The following is a 21,495-nucleotide window of genomic DNA, read 5'->3' as shown; positions in this document are numbered from 1 at the left end:
CTCAGAGTAATTATAATTTTGGCATATTAATAACATAAAACTTTGTGAATTCTCAATGAAAAAAATAAATTAGCTCATCAAAAGTTTGAAAGTTTTCATTTTCTTGCAAGAAAATTGTATCACAATTTCTTAAAGTTGAAAACTGTAACTTGTCTTAAGGACTGACATTACATATTATACTCATGACCTATATACACAATTTTTACATGCATAACATTTTTATCTCTGAATTCATCTCCGAATTCCCTAAAATGCCATGCTCAACCAAAAAAATGCATTATTTCATTTACCTGAAATCCTTCAATGTGTCCTGATTTTAAAATGGGCTTCCGATCTCCATGCAACTTGACCTGCACCTTGGTCACAGCCTTTTTCCACTTGTTGGACATCATTTTGTATATGAATGATCGTAACTTTCACAATCAAATATCAATTAGTTTGTTTACACATCCACACACGGTTCCATTTGCATACAGTTTGTCAAATAATGTGAGCAGTCCTTGACAATTCCAATGGCATTTAACACTATAACCATCCTGCAAATGGTTTAATATGATATCATGTATCTCATCAACTTGCCAACATTATCCCGGATCCAACTAAGTAACAAAAATGTCATACTCAACAATTGTCTAAAAGGAGTTAAAACCAATCTACCCAATGATATGACATGAACTTAAAGCTCTTACTCAAACAATGGAAGACTTACAGTGATTTAAATTGGCAAAAAACCTGAGAACTTCAAGTTGAGGAAACCAGGAAGTGCTTATCATTCCTTTTTTTAGTCTGTAAAAATAGAATCTTTTCAAATTCAAGTTTAATGCAGATCATTTCCTGATTGTATGTCCTATAATACAAGCATCTTGATGTTATTCAATGTTATTCCATGCACTATTACATCATTTACTAATTGTATGTCCTATAATACAAGCATCTTGATGTTATTCAATGTTATTCCATGCACTATTACATCATTTACTAATTGTATGTCCTATAATACAAGCATCTTGATGTTATTCAATGTTATTCCATGCACTATTACATCATTTACTAATTGTATGTCCTATAATACAAGCAGCTTGATGTTATTCAATGTTATTCCATGCACTATTACAGCCCCAGAATAAAACAAATGAATACAGAATAGCTGTCCATTAATCATCAAACCTTGACCAATAACACTATATAAATAGAGTACAACTGTCCATAAATCATTTTTAAAAAACTGATCAATTACACTAGATGAATAAAGTACAGTTGTCCATAAATCATCAAACCTTGACCATTAACACTAGATGAATAGAGTACAGGTGTCAAAAAATCATTTAAAAAAAACTGATCAATTACTGTAGATGAATGGAGTACAACTGTCCATAAATCATTAAACCTTGACCATTAATACAAGATGAATAGAGTACAGCTGTCCAAAAATCATCAAACCTTGACCAATAATATAAAATGATCTTCAAACTCAAAACATAAAATTAAACTGCATAAAGTAAACAAGTACAATATTGCCTAAACCCACACGAACAGCAACATAAACTCAATATCAACAGCCAGACTGGTAGTGCTAAGAAAATATAATAAGACGGTCCCAAAAGCCATAAACTACTGGTAAGCAAGCTGCACAAAATAATGTCACTTCAAGAATTTTCAGAAAACCAAACTCTGGATATAACATACCACATGTCTTACAATAAATTTCATCATAATTAAAGAAGACTACCTAATTAATTAAACCTGTCACATACAAATAGTTTTGATTCAGATATATCCTTAGTTCATAATTCTGAAATAAGAAATTCAATATATCACTTTCAAGCTTATAGGATGAATTTTGTGATGAACTCAGGCAATTTATACACAAATCCACGATTTCTGAAAACCAATGACAACATTTTATAAACTGTCTCTTGTGTGAAATCTGTGAAGTAATGAAATACCATTTAAAACATTAATCCATACTTGTTCTGTAGTCCATTTGCCCTTGTAAACTGAGTGCAAATGCAAATATCTTACTGAATGTCAAAAATAATTGTCAATTCACCTGCCAAACATGAATTCCCAAGTCAGGCATCGAATATCACCTGCACTGAAAATGAATTGCCATTTGAGACACAATTCATTGATTTGTTCATAAAAAATGCACCATTATAAGATTGTGCAGATTGTGACAGGAAAATATCACAAACTTGTATCCAAACACTGATAAATTGGAGGAAACCAAAACCATACCTGTTGGTACCAAAACTCCTGCTTTTTTTCTTTTGCTAGTTGCATAAATTTCATTCTGAACAGAAATAAAAGTCAGTCAAGAAAATATCAAAATAAATTTGACACTCTTCATGTTCTATTTATTTAACTGCATAAACAATATCGGTTTCATGATGATAAAAATGTAGACACAAACAATAAACTGCCATTAAAATGAAACCTGAACAGCACTTGCCCACTTCAATGTAATGCATAAAAAAAAATCAGTTGTGACGTTTCCACAACTATATCATTATCATCAATGCTGTGGCCAAAATTGTCACCATCTTCATCATTATAGTTGTCACCAGCATTACCACTACCACTGCCTCACCACATCATCATCATTACTGCCACCATCATCATCTTAATCATCATCATCATTATCATGAAAAGGTGATAAAGGTATGCTGTTGAAATATGACAAAGGTACCTGACAACAAAGCATTATCTGGATTAAGGCAAATTAACTGAAACTGGAAACATTCCAGGGCAGAAAATCAATCAGTTACAGTATATATGGCAATTAAATTAAAATGAAGAAAAGCCAATTTCTCAAACAGGTTCAAAATTACAAGTTATACAAAGAGAACACCAATTTAGTACAACATTTTTGACAACAGCATGTAACGAAAATAAGTTTAAAAATAAGGATTCTGTAAAAGGCAATTAAAGAAAGTGAGCTGATAGATGCATGTATGACAATCAAAGAACCAGAATAATAACTGTAGTAAAAGAACTATCAGTATCATTCTGTCGATTATGAAATAATAAAATCAGCCAATATCATTGTAAATTTTACCAAACAGAAAACAAAGGCAAAGTTCCAACAGTGAGAGTAATGAATGTAAAATTCAATGAAAACATTACTGTCCTCTTCTTTCTGAACAAGCTGCAAGTTATTTGTTTTCAAAGACACTCTTAACACATTACTGGTTATAACATGATGAGGTAACAGAAGCTTAGAGTGCCTTTCCCATGGACACATCAAGGTGGCTGACCCATGGACAAACAGCAAACCAAATTATCAAACCATATTACTGCAAAATGAAACATATATGCCACTGCTGTGAAAATGATTCCAACTAATTGCTATGGCCGTTTTACTTGAAACACACAAAGAAAGGTTGCTTCTGTCATAAAATTAGACAAGTATAAACTTTCTAGATATTTACAAAAGGTATGTTCAATAGAAATAAATTATGAAGATTAAATATGGTACCTGTAAACTAGTCCTTTTATTATATACTTCCTTCCTTAAGCCATGAAGTGATAATCCCATCTTTATAATGTCCAATGTTTATTCCTACTTACAGATTAACTACTTTACTACTGATGATGTTTCTATTTAGAATGATTTTCCACAACCCATTCTAGCCTGCATTACATATTGTTGGAAAAATATCACAACTTGTATACTATTTTAATATCCAGCATTTTTTTTTAAAGATAAGATTCTGCTCCAAATACCAACTGATAACTTTCTTCAGAAACTTCAAGCAAACATGATTTACGTGCACTGATGATTTTTCAAGAAGAAGACTTGGGCCTGCATGTTGTGCCAGCTGGTATCAAAACATTATCTGAAGAACTTGAATTGTTCATCATCCTACAGCCACTGCCAGTGGTGGAAAAACAGCTGCTTAGTCTCTCACAACTTACATAAGTTGAACAAAAACAAATTACTGACAGCCAAACTAGGTTCTGATCAAAGCAATATTCCATATACACAACATCAAAACATCTTGAATAATAAACAGAAACCCATAATTACCAACGGAAACCCAACATTAACAATGTGAACCCATCATTACCATGGAAACCCATCATTACCAAATAAGTTTGGATTCCAGTAGCCAGAATAAGCAGTATGTTGTCACAACCAATGACCAACTGTTTCTTTAAACCAAAATCCAAACATCCAAATATCATTCAGAAATGGACGCTACCTGCTTTCAGCATGGTCAAAGCTTAAAATCTATAGTGCAGAGGAAGTATTTACTTAAATATAGAACATACAATTACTTAATTAGCCCCAGGAGGACATCAAGCATGCCAACACCAGTCTCTATTCTTTGTAATTGGGTACCTCTATGCCAACAATTTCATATTCCAAACAACATATTTGTGGCAGACAGCTAAAATATGGGCAAAAACTTCACCTCTTAAACTAACATTCTCAGATAGACTATCTGTCATGTTGACTTAAGAAATACAAACAAATCAGATAACAGTAAATCCTTTCTGTAAATAATGGTCAAGAAGAATTTAAATCATTCAGAAGAGAATGGTTAAAGGTTTGCTAGAACCAGAACTGTGCACGGTAAGAACCACAGATAATGAGCTGTTTCCCACAACATGAAGCCAGTACCTTTGTGTCGCATGTCAAAGCATTACTTACAAACTTTATCCAAAACCTTAAGAAATCATGAACAAAGACAGTGCCAATACCAATGTCCTAAAACTTAATGCAATGTCTATTAATTCCAGTAGCCTCCAGAAAATGAGTGGGCAAAAAGAAAATTTGGATTTCCATGGAGATGAAATTAAATAATCATGACATTACTCTACTCTAGAGACAGAATACTATCAATATATCAAGGAATCAATAAACACAGGTATGCCAGAGCTTTCCAGATTGTATAAGGCTACAAAAATCAATAAAGATGATATATTAGGAAACATTATCTTCTTATAGAATCACATAACCTTTATCTTCTTTATGTTGCACCAACATCTCCAGGAAGAAATATTAATCCTATCAGTTTCCTTGTCAATAATCAGAAGACTTTTATGATATTTATCCATTCCTCATGTACTAAAATTTAACTTACTACAGATTGCAAAACTTTTGAATAAAAGAATAACTCCAAAAATGTTCCTCCATCCACATTTTCTAAACTGCCTTCTGAGCAATATTCATAAATCTCTGAGCAAGTTTTAAATTTTATGATATCCTGAGTTTGTACCTAGTCTTTACCTCAGATAAGACACCAAGTAACAGACATCAAACCCAAGAAATATGAAGCAAATAAAAGAACATTTAAATCAGGTGTCACAAATCGAGTCTTTTATATTTCTCACTTGAGCTGGTATGCGATAAAGGACGATAAACCAAACCACTGTCTCTAACTTAATGACATGCCAAAGTAACTTAGCTAATTATTTGCTGTTTCAACACAACCCTTGGGGAGAAAATGTAAACATCACATATATACAAGCTCATATTATCCTTAAATTTCTGAAAATCCATTATCATTTGAAGTGCATTTTAAAATGGGGCTCACTGTGGGTTGAATCGAAATCAAGACATGCTTATATGTTGGCAGATTTTTAATTGTCATGGTCTGATTATTAGCAAGGAATCATTAGATTCTGGGTTCAAGACCTTGTCTAATTTTTCACACTATGCGCAATGAGATTATCTTAGGGCTGACACAAAGAAAAGGAAATCCCAGTTAAGGATAGCATGAGGCTATGTCAAGCTGAAGACAAATAACTCTAAGGCTGGGATTTCCCTACCATGGTGCTAACATGTAAATTTACCATTTATCTTACTCATCTGTCATTCAAAGTGGAAAGATAAAGTAATTATATTTATATTTTTGTATCACATCACAAACATGCTTTACTTGGAAACACTTAAATTATGCCAGACAGTAAGATGTCATTTAACTTTTTCATGCAATATTATATTGTCACTAAACCATCCCCCAACACAACACAACCAGGTCAAGACAATGAATGGGACATAAATGGTGTCTTTTCACAGTACATGTATCTTCATTAGCAAAGGTCATCAATCCACCTCATTCCACACTGACCTTTGACATATGTAGCGAATTAAAACAGTGTTTTAAACAAGTCCCCTCTTGCGGTTTAATGAGTTCTTTTCCATAGCAATCTCAGTAATTTAACCAATGAGAGAGAGAGCTAATTCCATATGCTGGTTAATCAATATGGCCCTTTCCATGATGTCCATATACATGTACATGTACCATGATTTTCAAGAAAAATCTGCATTTGAATGGTCCAAAATCGATAAACTGGCCTGTGATGTGTTTCAGTGTCTGCTGAGGCCACAGTTACTGTTCTTAACTATCTTCCTTGATGGACAGAGTAAACAATCTGGTTGGATCTTCTTGTTTCAGCTGCATCCAATCAGACAGCAGAGTGGTAGATACTGGTTTGGCTAGCTATATATGACAAAGATTAATGTGGAATAAGGTGTATTGATGACCCTTGGTAACGAAGATGCTGTCACATGAGTGAGAAAAGGCATGTACTGATTTGTTGTGTTGTAGTAGGGTTTAATGCCATTTTTCAGTACAAGATAGGCTATATATGATGTCCAGTATAAATGGTGGAGGAAGATCCCAGGAAAACCCCGGAAAGAACCACCAACTCATGAAAAGCTACTGGCAAGCTTTCTCACATACCCACATTGGCTGAATTCAAGTCTGGAACCCACGCAGACAGAGGTGAGATGGCAGTGATCCATAATGGAGAGTGCTTTAGACCACTTGGGCCCTTTTATTGATTTGGAAAATGTTTGTTTTCCATAAGAATTAAAGAGATCTGGCATCTAATTTTATATGCACCACTGATTTGGTAACTGACACAGTGATACACTGTATAAAAAAAAGATCGTAACAAGAGGAAATATTTGTATCGTTAATGCTTGTGTTATAGTCATCATAAAGTTAAATTCCTTTAATACAGTCTATACTAATGTCTAAGTCAGATTCAACTGCAAATTGCATAGACCTAGATCTGCCATTATACTATGTACCTGAAGATCTTTTTCTATGCAGTTTGTTATGAGTAATCAGTAGAACAAACAATATAGACTCTGTCTGCCAGTACATTATGTACTGAAGATTTTGTATATGCAATCTGTTATAAATAATCAGTAGAACAAACAATACAGACCCAGATCTGCCAGTGCATTATGTGACAGCAGATTGTGGTTTACATTGTTCTCAACTGGACTCAACTTATAGACGAGTATATAAAGTATTCAAGAGTTATGGAAATATTGCATTTAAGTGCCAGAAACATTTATTTTCTGATTGACAAACATTCCATATTGTTGTTGTCTAAGTTTAGGAAGGTACATTTTTTTGAGCTAAGTAATTGCCCTTGAGCTTTCTAGTAATGCCATAATGTAGTCTTCCAAACTGAAAGTATATCATGGGGAAGAGGATTGCTTATGGGTCAGTTGCTAAAAAAAAATCAATTAAAATAAAAAGAAACTGAAATGGCAAAAAGGATATGTACTGTACAGAATTCCCTCACTCTAAGGTAGCTCAGTGTAAAGTGGTTTCTTTTATAAGGTAGGTACGGTCATGGCTCCCATTACATTAAGTTAAAATAATACTAAATATAATGTAGCTCAGTCTAGATAACCTCACTTATATCACTATAATTTTATTATGGCTCCCTTGAAGTGTTTTAAAGAAAGGGATTATTGTATAATGTACCTCAGTATCAAACAACCTCACTTATATCATATTACACATTTATGACTCCCTTGAACAGTGTTATAGTGAGGGATTCTTGAATAATGTACCTCAGTATCAGACCTCACTCAGAACATAGCACACTTTTATGACACCGTGAACAGCACTACAGTGAGAGATTCCTGTATAAATTTTCACTCCAGCTTCTTGTAAATGAGAAGTAATTTGATCAACTGTGCATTTCCCCATGCAAACTTTAGATATGGTCAGATCCAACAATTTAAGCCTCTGACACCTAACCTCATTAAAAAAACTGCTTTGTTACCTTGACCTTTGACCTTATAAGACAACTATCCCAGGGAATATTCCATTGCCACTAGTCAAGTTGTTGGTGAAATATCACGATGATCCACTGTGACAAAAAAGATGGAGGTCTCAACACAAAAAATCAGATCACAAAGGATGATAGATGCATGGACATTGTATCCACTATATTGTCCCCAAAATAGTATTCTAACTAACATGAAATTGCAGCTTCTTGTAACTGATCAAAGTTAGGAAAAAGTGTACTCAAATGTACCTGTAAAAAATTTCTTTGCACAAAATGCTATGGTTAAAATCACTTTATTATTGAAATTTGTTTTCACTTAAAACTACCAGAATTTCAATCTTGTTCCAGAATTTTTTTAAAAGTCTTTACATTTCACAAATTTACATCAGACAGTATCTGAGTCTAATACCCAAAATGTCTGTAAATGTTTTCATATACTTTATAATATTTTATTTTCCATGAGTACAAATATATAATTTTCAGCTGATTATATGGATTTATGGTCTTTGAAAAATTGAGATGAAATTTTAATCCAAAAGCATCAATGCTAACAGATGTCAGCATGTTGCCTATCCATGCATTCAGACCAAAACAGCCATACTAACAGATGTCAACATGTTGCCTATCCATGCATACAAACCAAAGCATCAATACTAACAGATGTCAACATGTTGCCTATCCATGCATTCAGACCAAAACAGCAATACTAACATGTCAACATGTTGCCTATCCATGCATTCTGACCAAAGCATCAATACTAACAGATGTCAGCATGTTGCCTATCCATGCATTCAGACCAAAACAGCAATAATAACATGTCAGCATGTTGCCTATCCATGCATTCAGACCAAAACAGCCATACTAACAGATGTCAACATGTTGCCTATCCATGCATTCAGACCAAAACAGCCATACTAACAGATGTCAACATGTTGCCTATCCATGCATTCAGACCAAAACAGCCATACTAACAGATGTCAGCATGTTGCCTATCCATGCATTCTGACCAAAACAGCAATACTAACATGTCAACATGTTGCCTATCCATGCATTCAGACCAAAACAGCAATACTAACATGTCAACATATTGCCTATTCATGCATTCAGACCAAAACAGCAATACTAATATGTCAACATGTTACCTATCCATGCATTCAGACCAAAACAGTGATACTAACAGATGTCAACATGTTGCCTATCCATGCATTCTGACCAAAGCATCAATACTAACAGATGTCAGCATGTTGCCTATCCATGCATTCTGACCAAAACAGCAATACTAACAGATGTCAACGTGTTGCCTATCCATGCATTCAGACCAAAACAGCAATACTAACATGCCAACATGTTGCCTATCCATGCATTCAGACCAAAACAGCAATACTAACAGATGTCAGCATGTTGCCTATCCATGCATTCTGACCAAAGCATCAATACTAACAGATGTCAACATGTTGCCTATCTATGCATTCAGACCAAAACAGCGATACTAACTAATGTCAGCATATTGCCCATCCATGCATTCTGGTTCTTATGTGTATTTATGTATATTTAATTTATAATGTGTACTTGTGTGAAAATGGAGCTTTTGCCTACCTGACCTTTTTTGTCTGGTTTTTAACATATTTATAAAAATCTCAGTTCAGACCTAACCTTATTTATCAACTTAGAGTGTTCTGGAAGCAAGCTTGGTAACAATTTGATGGAATTTTTTTTATCAGAAATTACTCTCCAGGATTCCAGAACAATCTATTGCATTGTAGGTCAAGTGGATATTTGTATATATAGCTGATTTGGTCAACACAATTCATTAATCTTTAATATCATTCTTTGAGAATGTTAGAACATAGTTTATATTTGTGTTCAGTTATAATTTGAGAGGAATTATTCATTTAAATTATTCAATGGAATTACAAAGTGCTCATTAGGATTTTTTTGACAAAAGCACTACCTCTTGATTTTTTAGAAAAACTCCTTTAAAGACATTCTGGATGATATTGTGATACATTAGGGCATTCAAGACTGTTTGCATTCATTTAATCACTAAAATAACTTTAAGACTAATCTTTTAAAATGACGTATGTTTTTCATTAAAGACTCATGTATCTTTTCGATCCTGTCATATATATATAATTGTTATGATGATGCATATCATTTATGACATTAAGTCAATGACATAATTGTTATTTTAAAATATAAAGATGTCATCCTTTTTTTTCAAAACATGTGCTTGAAAAAGCATTCAGCAAATGTGAAACTAGTTGCACAGAATCATCAGTGTTTGTGTTGTTTTCTATCCCAATTCAGAATTCATTTGAAACATCCTATCCTTCTGGACTTGTGTTATGTTTATTTGGATTTAAATCATGATACTGTGTGTCTTCTGAACTTTCAGTTTGTATTCTATGCAAATAAATTTTTGTTGAATTTTACTTAATTGTTGGTTTCACTTCTTTTCTGTTACATAGTTTAAGACCATAGAATCATCATAACAAGACCAAAACAGTGGTCCTAATGGATGTCAACATGTTGCCTACCCACTCACAGTTAACAAAAGCAGAATAATGACAACATGAACCAACACTGTGCAGATCTTAAAATATAGCTCACAAATTACTATTTTTCAAATTGGAAAATGGTTTTGCCAAACAGCTGAATTAGATTTTGGGGAAAGATTATAAATGTTATTAGCCATTGAGTTTGGTTGTGAATACAAAATTGCCAGTGTGATTCATAGCCCTATAGCTACAACTGCTTCTAATGTTTCTACTGTGTTTGTCCCAGATATCAGCCTTGACTCTTCATGTTTATATTAGGTCCAGATAAAGCAAGAGAAACTTCAGGTTAGTCCACATTTAAAAGTTCTTTCAAATCTGTTTATCCTAATGGTTATGGAGAGAAAGCTCTAGAGTATGGGATGAAATTGGAAACTAAATGCTTTTGCCTAGTTAATGAATTCCATATACTTGCTTATAAATGCAAACTGAACAGACCCAGATCTGCCATCACATAATGCACCAGCAGATCTGGGTCTGTGCAGTATGGAAGGAGTAATCAGTAAAGCATATAATATAAACCCTGATCTGCAGGCACATTATGTAATGGCAGATCAGGATTTTTGTGTTTGCTGTTTGACTAGACTTATAAGCAAGTATATATGGTAGTTGTACATACAATAATATCCTAATTTTCATGTCAATAATGTGAAAGTGGGTGGAAGGAAAACTCAACCCTAACACTGTCAAAACCTTTATAATAAAATTCCCATGTATATGCATGTGATTGTGCCTTATTCATTTGTGTAGTATTTTGATATTCTTTTCAAATCCATGTTAGTATAGCATTTAATGATCTAAAAATGAGTTCAAAATCACACAAATGTTGATGGAAATGAGACAACTCAGATTAATTGATTGTCAATGTGGGCATTGCCAATTGTTTTGTTTTTAATGATCCAACTGGTACAGGATAGGCAATTAATTTTTAATATTCATGTATGTATCTAAGTCTGTAATATGGTCTGGATTGTAAGATCAAAATTGCAACAGCTGTCTTGAGAGACCTGTTTAGTTATCTGTCTTGAGGAACTAGATTTGCAGTGTTTGGATTGATTTATTATACAGTGTTAAGATCTGTTATGAAGAACCACATGTATTGAAAGTGTACTTTTTTACAGAAGGGGTAGTCTTTCAAAGGCAATTTTGTAATATCTGTTGAAATATTTACTGTACATTTTCAAAAAGTACACTAGTTTGTAATCTGAATTTGTAACAGGTTTGATACCTGCCCAAGATGGACTGGTGTGTACTTGTGAAAGGCACTTACCGTATACACTAGCTTATGAGTCCAACTGAAAACTACACAGACCCAGAGCTGCCATAATAATGTATAGGCAGAACTGGGTCTGTAGTTTGTCAGGAGTAATCAGGAGAACAAACAGCATAGACCCTGATCTGCAGGTGCATTATGTGATGGCAGATCAGTATCTCTGCTGTTTGCCATTTAATTTGACTTAAAACTGAGTCACATAATGCATTAGCAGATCTGGGTCTCTGCAGTTTATTAGAAGTAATCAGTATGACAAAACAAGATGGAATCTAATCTGCAGGTGGATTATACCTAAGGCAGATCAGGATCTTTGCTGTTTGCAGTTTAAATTGACTTATAACTGTGTATGTATGGTAGCTCCAATTTACTCAGTTTATTATATAGCCTGAGGTGTGCTCAAAGTCCAGATAAACTCAAACAACCATCCAATCATCATCACATTTCTTTGTTGGGGTACCACTTTACCAATCACCATCATACTTCTTTATGGAGGTACCACTTTACCAATCATCATCACATTTCTTTGTGGGGGTAACACTTTACCAATCATCATCACATTTCTTTGTTGGGGTACCAGTTTACCAATCACCATCATACTTCTTTATGGGGGTACCACTTTACCAATCATCATCACATTTCTTTGTGGGAGCACCACTTTACCAACCATCATCACATTTCTTTGTGGGGGTACCACTTTACCAATCACCATCATACTTCTTTATGGGGGTACCACTTTACCAATCATAATCACATTTCTTTGTACTTTACCCATCATCATCACACTTCTTTGTTGGGGTAACACTTTACCAATCATCATCACACTTCTTTGTGGGGTTACCACTTTACCAATCTTCATCATATTTCTAAGTGGGGGGTAACACTTTACCCATCATCATCACACTTCTTTGTGGGGGTAACACTTTACCCATCATCATCACACTTCTTTGTGGGGTTACCACTTTACCAATCTTCGTCATATTTCTAAGCGGGGGGTAACACTTTACCCATCATCATCACACTTCTTTGTGGGGGTAACACTTTACCAATCATCATCACACTTCTTTGTGGGGTTACCACTTTACCAATCTTCGTCATATTTCTAAGTGGGGGGTAACACTTTACCCATCATCATCACACTTCTTTGTGGGGGTAACACTTTACCCATCATCATCACACTTCTTTGTGGGGTTACCACTTTACCAATCTTCATCACATTTCTAAGTGGGGGTTACCATTTTACCAATCTTCATCATATTTCTAAGTGGGGGGTACCACTTTTCATACACTTTGTGGTAGCTACAAACATCATCAATATAAAGATGCAACAAATAATGATTAATGTATGAAGCAAATAACACCCCATTCTTAATTTCACTTATCGTAAATCATAGAAAACTTTAGTTACTTTAGGAAGAAAAGATCTACTCACTAAATTATTTTCACAAAATTTACATAATAATGTAGCATGCATCAATCTCTTCTACTTGTGAAAATACAGTGTTAAGGTTTTATCATTCATGGAGGTAAACTATGAAGGAAAACATACTTATCAGCCAAATCATGACAACTGATACATATAATGAATTTCATGGTAATTTTACTTATTAGGGAAAGTTAACTGGCTGCAAGTTAAGATATATTTTTAACTCATAGGAGTAACTGTTTACGTCTATTTGAAGGGATTTATCTTCCTAAAGAGTTTGAAATTTTGTATTTTTAAAACAACTTTCAATCCACACTATATAGCCAGCATTGTACTAGTGACATTAAACACACACACACACACACACACGAGATGTTAATCAGCAGAGATGTCATTGGTTTCCACCAGTGTAATAGATCCCGTAGAAAAATCATTTAAGCTGTAGTTAGTCAATAAAAGTCAGTTGTTAGGGTGTCGCCAGGATGATTAATAATTGTATACACTATCTACTGATCTACAACAGTCCAGACCTGAAGTAACACAAGTATTTGCTATATGGGCTAATAAATGTGTCACTATTTGAACAGCTATCCAAAGCATATGAACAATGGAAGTGTAAGTAACCTGACATCAGTAGCTAGGCAACAGATAAACAAGCACTTTCTAAGCAAGAGTACTTGTTCAAGGTAAATAACTCCAGATATTCATCAAACCTTTCACATGCTTCCTATTAGTAAAGTATGGTTGTTTCCCTTGCAAACTCTCTCTCTCTCTCTCTCTCTCTCTCTCTCTCTCTCTCTGTTGTAGGTTAAATTTGCAAACCAATAAATTAAGGGAAACTCTTTTTTAAAAACAATAATACAATAACAATTTAAGTATAAAGAAAAAATTTCATGACTAGAACAGAGTTCAGAGAGTATCAATTGTCAGAACATATATTAGCACCCTTCTTTACAAAAGCAGAGCGTGTAATTAAACAATATTACCTCAGATTGATTTAACTCATGACTCAGGTCATATATCACCTTTGTAATTGTGCTGTTTTATAGGCACCAATGATATCTCTCAAGGAGGAGATAAGGCCTGGGATTTCATAAGAGCCAAAATAATTTTGTTTGCTCACTAAAGACATAGACAGAGGAGCAGATTAGACTCAAAAACTATTCTGAAAATGGAGGGTGGGAGTGGAGAGATGGTTAAAAGAAAATCATATGCACCTAAAGTATGATAACACAGTAAAAGTGTTCAGTTTTCGTTGTTTTAAAAACAATTAACTTGTCAAATTATACTCTTCCCCATCTTTTCATTTACGCTGAAGTTATCTGACTCGATAGAAGATCATAACTTGGTGAATGTGAGATACTCTAGGAATACTACTTTTGTAACTTGGTCATTGTAACCTACTTTAGAAATATTACATTAGTATCTTGGTCATTAGGAATACTACGTCCTCATCTCAATGAAACAAATATAGATTTTTGTGCACAACTCATAAATATAAAGAAAGTTGAAAAATGATAAAGCTCTGCTATCACAAACACAATTACCAAAGTGATTCTTGTTGCTTACCCTTCTTTATTTTGTGCAAGCTGAATGAATGTGATATTTATTAGCCTGTCTAAACTGCATTAAAGCATTCATGATAAGCTACTGTACATGATACATGACCATACCATGTAGGTCAATGATAACTCATTTGCAAAAACATCTGATGTATTATTGACAAAGAGCAATGTGAATTTTAAATCAATTACATTTGCTTGAACTATGAATTAACCATATTCCATCAAATGCTATAATGTGGCACACTCTGAATACCAAGTCCTGTACCAGGATGGAGGATTTTACATAGCTGAGGGATTATGCCTTTTATATTATCTATATCCTGATATAGGACTACTAAAGAGCTAGCAAGATAACTTTAACAAAATGGACAGGTCACTGCAACCTATTTTTCATAGGTGTGAATACTGAACTGAAAAATGAATCTTCTTGTTTCAAGAGCATACAGGCAGATGTATCACATAAACACAGAGTTCAACACAGAAAATTTAATGCAAACCTGTGGAGTGTAAAAATCATTCACTGTGACCTGGTTTTTCTTTGTAAATAAAGTTAGTGGTTCTCAACATTGTCAACGAAATAGAGCTAAATGCCCAAAACTCAATGTTTTGCCTAGGTTTTGCCAATACTGTTGGCCAAAAAGACAATGACTTTGGAAATGTGATACCTAAATCTCATCCATGCCTTACAAGCAAAACAAAATTTTTGATAATTAAACTTTTGTACATGTAATAATTAAGCAAAACAGTTACACTTATTTTTAAAAATTCATATCAAAGACATAAGCAATAATGAAAGTCAATAGCAGTAATCCCATACAATGTCAAGTAAATGCAGGAAACACTGTTACATATGTTATATGGCATTCAAACACTTTATTACAGAACTGTAACTCACTTCCACACAAAGTTTACATATATTTTCTAATTCAAATTTAAATAATTTTACATTGAAAGCATGTTGATAAAAAATGTCAAAACAAACTATTTCACCCAGACAGGGTATCAGGATGTGGAGAAATAAGCATTTCAACTTTAAATGAAAAACCTGAATAGTTTTTTTTAAATTCTCTTTAACTGCACCCAATTTCACATAAGCAAGCACTGCTATGATATTAGTCATCACTTGTTATCATTGAATTTACTCTCTGTAAATCACTGTACTAAATATGTGAATGTGATATAGGGGGAAAAATAACATTAAAAAAGAATAGTTACTAAATCTGGCTTGAGCAATTACTTAATTTTATTTTTGTATTAAAACTCCCACTTTATGTGCATGTAACTATACACAAGCTGTCTTTTTACTGAAAATATTTCCATCTCATTCCATCACAAAATTCAACAATAAAAAATCGAAACACATGAGGTGTTTAAAAAATGTTTATTTTTACTTTTTTTACATATAGTTTTTTTAAAGTAATGTATTTGTCAATGAGCCAGTCTTCCTTCCATGCATGTCTAAAGGTACATGTATATACATTATTTTCTTATATATTTTATGTAGTACTTTTATTCTAAAATTAATAGTAGCATGCATTACGAATCTCTTTCTTCAAATACCGTAGATTATTACAGCCAGGTTTCTGGACAGCTGCCAACTACTGATGAGCTAAATCACAAGAATGCTCATTCCTTTATTTAATGGGATGGCTGTTATGTTGGATTTTCCCATCCCCCTGGCCATAACATGTACCACCACTCAAGATGACAAACAGATGGCAATGACACAAGATGGCAATGAACTCAGTGGAGGAACACAAAGATCAGACAAATAAAATTCACTCACTTCTGGTAAATGACACCATAGTCACTAATGACACTCAGACACATTACCACAAAATTAAAAGAACCAGTGATAGAAAACAAGTTTAATGAACTGAAAAGTTCTACAGCAGCAAAATCTCTAAGGAGGTTTGTTTCTCTATTCCACCAGTATAAGAAAAAGACTTTGGTAAAAAATGTCTCAGTGAACTCGATGCCAAGAAAGCTACAGGACTGGATCAGATTGGTCCACAACTCATTAAATCCTCTGCTTCTGCTATTTTATATAGTATAACGTTCATAATCAATTTAATTATTGCAACCTCATCTGTTCCCAAAATACTGAAAACTGCCAAAGTAACTCCTATTTACAAATCTGGTTCTAAGGATGATGCTGATAACTACCGACCAATCTCAATGCTACCAAACTTGTCAAAATTGATTAAAAAACATGTCCATGACTCATTCATGTCATATTTAACCAAACACTTGCTGTTACACCCTAATCAATCAGGCTTTAGACAAAAACATTCATGTGAGACTGCCTTGATCTCCCTAACTGATAAATGGCTTCAAGCACTTAACCAAGGTAGAATAATAGGATCTGTATTTGTAGATTTCTGGAAAGCTTTTGGCACGGTGGATCATGAAATCCTTTTGAACAAACTGAAAATTTACCAATGTGATGAAAGCACAGTTAGATGGTTTACTTCATACTTAATTGAGAGAACACAACATTTTTATATAAATAATGTTCTGTTCAAACCTGGAACAATTAGATATGGAGTACCACAAGGCTCAATTCTAGGTCCACTACTATTTAATTTATTTATTAATGACCTACCACTTCTACTAAGGGACTCAATATCATCTACAGATCTCTATGCAGATGACAAAACATTGTGAGACATCGAAAGCACAAAGCATGAACTCGAAATTTCTTTACAGAATGCCCTAAATAAACTAGACAACTGGTGTAGATGCAATGGCATGGTGGTAAATACTGGTAAAACTAAAATATTACTTATCTCAACATGGCAAAAACTAACAAATCTTGATAGTGATGAACTATGTCTGACATGGAATGATGAAAATCTGCAAATGGCCTGTCATGATAGACTACTTAGTGTTTTGGTGGACTGAACATATCAAACAAATCAGTAAAAAAGTCAATTCAAGTTTGTGGCTTCTCAGTAGGATTAGACATATTCTCCCTGAAAGGCACAGAAAACTATTTTATAACAGAAATGATAAAAACATAGCAAAGCTAGCACATCTTCAAAAAAGAGCATTTTGGCTAATATCAATCCAGAAAGAAAGCAAGGAAAATTTAGCTGGTAGGTTAAAAATATTACTTATTAAAGACTGAATCTGTTTGAGAAAAGCCAAATTAATGTACAGGATATCCAATAATAGTGCTCCTGAATATTTACAATCACTATTCCAGTATAGGCTACCTGGCAATACTCTCCACCTGCAATCTATGTCTACCAAACAGTATAAAATTCCCAAACCAAAAAAAGGAAAAATTTTAAAAAAGTTTCCAATTCTCTGGAACTTTGCTCTGGAATAGCATTCCAGTTGAGATTAAAAATGCCCACTCTATTTCCTTCTTCCAAACCCAATATATCCAGTGGCTTCAGAGATACAGCTAAAATAAATAAATTCCTTTGTATGACTGCCTCAAGGTAGATTAGTTCTTAGCTAATTGTGTTACCCTCTTTAAATAAAGTCATTATTAACAGTAAGGAATACAAATACATGAATATATATATATGGCAGTACATATCCGACAATGGGTATAAAACATCCTTATGGACCAAACGTTTAAGTTTTGGGATTTTCTTTCCAAAGAAAATAAAAATAACTTATTTTGTCTCAAGTTAATCATTTTTCAACTATTATAATTGATATAATTAGTCTTTTCTCTCCAATCTGAGCATCATTGTTTCTTAAAAGCTAGCTGGGGGCCAGATATTGTTTTTCTCACAAAGAAGAGAATCACACCTTTATCCCCCACTATCACCCACAAAAATTAAACAAGATGGAAATTAATTTCATAAGGACACAGCTATGTAAATTGAAGAGTTGCATGACGAGTTCAAGCTAATCAAGTAATATCACACTAAAACGAATATATAGAGACAATGGGATTCAAGCCACCTTTTGTTGCAAGACAGGCAGACAGGTTAACAGCTGCACAATAGCCATAGTAAGAATCCCAAAGTCAGAAAACCATTCCAGATGATGCCATAGTAAGAATCCCAAAGTCGGAAAACCATTCCAGATGATGCAGAAGAGTATAATCCTAACTTTTCATACTTTTTTGGTTCATATAAACTTTGTAATGAAGTGAGAAACATTTGGAATGAACATTAGTTGTTAGATGGGACTGCTCCAGTGGCTTAAGTGGTTAGAGCATTTGCCTTGGATGCAGAAGGTCACAGATTTGAACCCCGGCTATGTCATACCAAAGACTTGTTAAAAGAATGATACTAACAGATGCCTCGCTTGACACTCAGCATTAAGAGGTTAGTGTTAGGACTAGTTGGCCTGGTGTCAGGATAATGTGATTGGGTGGGGTAATGATGCTAAATGTCTGTGGCATGATGCTCAAGTGCTAGACATAACTATAAACTGCCACACTGCAGCCAATGCAGCAATGTGACTGAATTTTTTAAAAATCTATGTTAAAAATCCAAATCACACACATATAGTTGTTAGATGTGAGATTATTAAATGACTTTGCAGGAATTAAATCGAAATGTGAAGAAAGTATCTGCTTCCAATAAAAAATCTACAAAACTGTATACACAAATATAAATTCACTTAACTTTATTTCCCTTGCAGATGCAATCATCAAAACTGTATACACAAATGTAAATTCACTTAACTTTATTTCCATTGCAGATGCAATCATCAAAACTATATACACAAGTGTAAACTCACTGAACTTTATTTCCATTATAGACACAATCAGCAAAACTATATATATACAAATGTAAAATCACTATTTCCATTACAGATGCAATCAGCAAAACTCTATAAGCATAAAATCAATTAATTGTATTTCCATTACAGATGCAATAAATAACACAAATTCCTTCCAATTCTGGAAGTTACCTGAAACACAGAATTTACCTTTTTTTACATAATATGACATTTTTGTCATAGCTAAGTGATCAAACATTTTCTTTTTGCACTGATCATGCACCACTTCTTTTTGGTGAATCAACATATTAACTTTTCTGAGAATGGACACATTCACTTCTTTTTGTGAATGGATACACATTTTTGTTTTCAGATTTTAATACTACTGACTGAAATAAAAGAAGACATATACTGAGTAATAAAAAGGTTGAAACTCTCTCTAGGTGTTATCATTTCAGAGTATTGCCCAACTGGAAATTCTCAAGGTGGTAATAATTTTAGAGTATTGGCCAAATGGAAATTCCCAAGGTGTTAATAATTTTAGAGTATTGCCCAAATGGAAATTCTCAGATACAGATTTAAACTCACCTTGTTTGCCATTTTGTCTGGGATCATCCTCTGACTGAAAACACTGATTTTTCTCACTAAGTCTGTGACTTTGCTGATCTTTCGTAGGCCAGAATCTGCCACAGAATCTGAAGAGGTGCCACTAACCCTCCTAACTTTTGAGGGCCCCTCACCAAGACTAATTTTTCTGGCATTTGGAGGCCCATCAACAATGCTAACTTTCCTATAATTTGAAGTATTGTGTTCATCCATTTTATCTTCTTCCATTTTTCTTTCTTAAATTTTAAAGAAACTTTGCCACAACATCTTACAAATTGTCACAAGAAAAGAACTGAGCACTTTTCATAGTCTGATCCTGAGAGATAAGTTTAATATGTGAGGGTGGATTGGCAAGTTTGCTAGACTGATGGATTAATTTCCAAGGTTACAATTCAACTATGACAGAACAAGTATTATGTACTGCCACTTAGCTGTGTTGCAACTGCATAAAATGCATCCATGCTTGAGAATTATGAAATTTAAACGTGATCACGTCTATCGCACAAGTCCTTCAATTCACAAAAAGCAATCTCCTATAATTAAGTAGAAAAGCAAAATACAGTATAATGCTATTCTGTTTGCCAGATGAAGGTACCTTCCAGAATAAAATGTAACCGTATAAAACTAATGCCCTATTTTTCATCATGCATTTGTAACCTTCTACTCAACCTGATGAAATCCAAGAGAAAAGTAATACATTTCATAAATTAGATAACCCAGAGGTTAGAAAAATTCTTCATTGCAAGCAGGTACATGATATAATAGACTTCAATATGTACGGAGATTTCAATGATATTTTCACTTTATTGACCATTAATCCGAAGTGTTACAGCACAAATGACTTTGAATACCTTAAGTCCAATTCTGACATTTCTCAATTAATTGCACATTTATTGTCTGAGCCTACCTTTGGTATCTTTATATTATTTATCCCAGCACAAATGAAAGGCAGTATTTATCTCATCAGTATAGAATTCAAAATTGCATTTTCTGTTCTCCTAAGTAAATAAAGATATTAACAATGTAACCCACTTTGATTAAAGGCTTTACAAGGCAAACATATTTGTGTTTCTTTGTTGATTTCAATCAGAATTGATGTATACTTAAAAATGAACTGCTAATCTATTTTTGGTGGGAGGCAGGTTTCGTAAGTGTGGTATAATTCTAATATGGAACCTTGATAAATCAGAAAAATTTAAAATGTAAAGTGATTATTGAGATGGGGGTGGGCTGATTTTTAATGATAATGACATGCATAACATCTATTAAGAAATTTGTAACCAAAAATTAAATTCTCTAATTCTAATAACAATTTACACATAATTACAGAAA

This window comes from Sinohyriopsis cumingii, chromosome 16 (assembly GCF_028554795.1).
Source record: "Sinohyriopsis cumingii isolate HCF-2022 chromosome 16, ASM2855479v2, whole genome shotgun sequence".
NCBI classification, from domain to species: domain Eukaryota; kingdom Metazoa; phylum Mollusca; class Bivalvia; order Unionida; family Unionidae; genus Sinohyriopsis; species Sinohyriopsis cumingii.
Note: the sequence above shows the minus strand (reverse complement) of the source record.